The sequence below is a fragment of the Pipistrellus hanaki genome, assembly GCF_964339955.1.
Source record: "Pipistrellus hanaki genome assembly, chromosome: 3".
In the NCBI taxonomy this organism is placed as follows: Eukaryota; Metazoa; Chordata; class Mammalia; order Chiroptera; family Vespertilionidae; genus Pipistrellus; species Pipistrellus hanaki.
This window is the reverse complement of record NC_140505.1, coordinates 188,716,349-188,719,582: the sequence shown is the minus strand read 5'-3', so window position 1 is coordinate 188,719,582 and position 3,234 is coordinate 188,716,349. Positions and strand designations below refer to the sequence as shown.

The following is a 3,234-nucleotide window of genomic DNA, read 5'->3' as shown; positions in this document are numbered from 1 at the left end:
GTTTCTGAGTCGTTAAGGAGATGGTCACATTAAAGAGAAAGAGAGACAGAAAGAAGAACCACTTCTGTTCTCCCTGCCCTCCTCACAGGGCACCGCCAGCCGCCCCTGCGCTAAAATAAAAACACATGTCACCGCTCCGCAGAGGCAGGCCGGGCGCAGAGTCCCGGCACAGACAATCTTTAAATTAAGGGGGCAGGCTGCACGCCGTGTTTTATACCTTTCGGGGGCAGTTGACTTCCCCACGTGTTAATAATTTAACTGTCACATCACAACCAACAGCTGATTCCGTCCCGAGACCTGGGCCGGAGGATTTATTCTTTACTTATTTTATTTATTTTTTTTGAAGTTAATATATCACGATTTTATTGTCATATAATAAAACAAAATATGACGCTCTAGAACTGGATCACTTGACCCTTTCTCTTATCTCCTCCCAGTTCAAAATGCTTGCATCTCTTAATAGCCAGCATTCTCTTAGATCTGCAGTTAGGCTCAACGCGGATTCAAGCCTCAGCACAATCTTCTTTGTAGTTTTAGCCTTTTTTCGGAAAACAGGCTCAGTCTGCCCACCACAGCCACTCTGCTTCCCGTCCTAACGCCGCTCTCCCTGGCACTCAGAGGGTCCTGCCTTTCTTGTGCTGTGTTACTGTGTGGGGTTGGTGCTTGCCACACTTCTCACAGAAAGTTCGGCGGGTTTCAGGAACGTTCCCCATGTTTGCGAGCGCTGTCAGCAGGGAAAGGAAGGCGGCAGGCCGGAGGAGATTTTAATTGCAGCAGCTAACTAGCAATCTCGGCAAACCCTGCTCCCCCGTCCGGGCAGGGCCGGCCGGGGACGGCACTAATCCGTCTTCTCTCCCCCGTGCACCGGCACGGGGGTCAGATGTTTATGTCTGTCTGTTCGCTTCACAGTGCCGGCGGCACCCTCGCCCCTCCTGCCGCTGGGTTCGGCTTCTCATTGTTTGCAGAGCGCTGGGCCCGCGCATGGCGAACGCGGGTGCAGGCGCCGGAGAGGGTGCGGAGCCCCCGCTCCCCCGAAATCCCTTCCCGGAGCCGCCCCGACATCGCGGGGCGACCTGCCCCAGAGCCGGCCTCCCCGGGGTGCCGGCCCCCGCAGGCCCAGGAGCCTGCCTCTCCCGGCCGGCCTGCCTGCCCAGGGCGGCCGCCCCGGAGGGTGCCCCAGCCCCAGGGAGGGCCAGGTAGGCGGTGGGCAGCAGGGGGTTAACGGCCAGCGGGGAGGGTGCAGACAAAAGGCCGGCCAGGAGGAGAAGCGCTGCTGGGGAAGCGCGCAGGCCCAGCTGGCCGGGTGCAGACACAGGGAGCTCTGTCTGCCGGCCGCGGCCGCACTGTGACTAACCGCCCGCTATTGTGCCCTGGAGCCGGCCCTTTGTGCCCGTCCTGGCGCTGGGAGCCCCGCACAGAGCCCTCTGCGGCAGCCGACACCCACCCGTTCACTGCGGGGGCCGGCGCACAGCCCGGGAGGCAGCCTTTACCTGGCCCCGAAGGCCGCCAGCAAAAATAAATAAAATAAAAACAAGTACAAGAGCCCCCAGCTCGGGGGCCGTGGGGACCGGCTGCACCCGCTCAGCCCGGGGCCAGCCCCCTCCGCGGCCCAGGCGGCCGCTCAGAAATGCGGTGAGAGGCGGCTGGACCCGGGTGTGGGTGTAAATGCACCCCGGCTTTCAAAGCCGTGACATGAAAAAAAAAGTCAACCGCCTCACCGACAATTTGGTATTAATTACACACTGAAACACGCTATTTGGGACGTGCATGAGGCTAAATAAATGGCATTAGGACCGTGCGTTTCACCTATTTTCACTTTTTTAAAAGGCAGCATCTGGCACATGGAGTTGGGCGGCTGTGCTCGCGGCTCACGTTGCGGCCATTAGAGGGGAGGGTGCGGGGGTGGGGACGGCCCGCCGCCTGCTGTCCCCCGGGGGACCGGGCTGGAAGCTGTCACCCTGTCTCCCCACTCGGTGCCGGCCCTCACCCTGCACCAGGCGTCCTGGGCCAAAGCAGCCAGCCGGGCAGCCCACAGCCTCCTCTCGGGAAACGGGTCTCGCACACATGTGTCGGGGGAGCTTTGGAAAACACACGTGTGCACAGAAACACGCACAGGAGAGGGCCCTGTGTCCACCTGGCCTGGCCGGCCTTCGGAGAGGCCACATGCTGGGGCCCCAGATCTGACCCCTGGTCCCGGGACCGACCGGACCCGCCCGGGGCCCCATCGGGACTTTCGCAGACTCAGCATTTGCCCGTCCGGGCCCTCCCTCCGCTGTATTAACATCCACGGCCACGCTGCCACACAGGCGGGGGTGATCCCGGCAGAATTCACCATTGTGTGCTCGTTATGGTTACAGTCCGTGTCTCCTTCTGACGTGAAGAGACATTGAAATGGAAGCGTATTTGTGAGCCCCGGGCGCTGTGCCTCCCTGGACCGTCCTGCCGGCCCGCACCCCCGCCTGCCTGCACCCTGACCCAGGGAGGCCCGGCCCCCCTGTATTTGGGGTTCGTCCATCTTCCCTCCGGTGACCCGGTGGCCTCCCTCTGCCTGGAGCTCACCCTGAGAGCCCTGCCCCGAGGACATAGCACGGAGCCTCTGCCGGCCCCGCACCACCGCCCACACGATTGCTGAGACACCAAGCGCGTCACGGGAAAGGCCCAGGGTCCCAGCATGGCCGAGGCCCCAGTCAGCGCACTGGGACCCCCCAGGCACAGCGCTGGGTGCCCACCGGACGCCCCGCACCACCGTCAACACCGAGAGACCCAACTGTCAGGCACGCCTGAAGGTGACACGCCGGGCCCACCACATGCCAGCTCTGTGCGGGCCTGGGCTCCCGACCCGGCCCTCACCCCCTGCAGCCGGCCTGCCTCTGGACAGGGCAGCGGTGAGCTCGGCTCTGCAGGCCTCGGGCCCCAGAGCAAGGCCTCAGCCCCGGAGAAAGGCCTCGGCCGGGCCCACTGTGTGCCACAGGCCAGGCCCAGGCCCGCGCAGGGGAAGCCCCGTGCAGGAGATGGTTAACATTCGGCATCCTTTTTGCATCCGCCTCCAGAGGAAGCGCTGTTTTTTTTCCCTCCCAAGCAGGAGGAGTTTAAAAAAAAAAAAAAAAAAAAAAAAAGCTGAGAGCAGCAATTTGCAGGCCTTGGGATGTTTTTCTCCTTGACAGCCCGGGGCCCCGCCTCGCCAGGCCTTCCTCTGCCCACGGCCACAGCTCCGGGCCTCCTGCCTGGGCCCCA

The 3,234-nt window shown here is 62.4% G+C and overlaps 1 pseudogene across 1 annotated transcript; it reads right to left on the bottom strand.

Annotated features, from left to right (window-relative positions):
• Nucleotides 1–325: 325 nt before the first annotated feature.
• LOC311619598 (large ribosomal subunit protein eL42-like) lies at nucleotides 326–2,894 on the bottom strand (annotated as a pseudogene). Its single transcript has one exon. The product of its transcript is annotated as a large ribosomal subunit protein eL42-like (transcript).
• Between the last annotated feature and the right edge of the window lie 340 nt (nucleotides 2,895–3,234).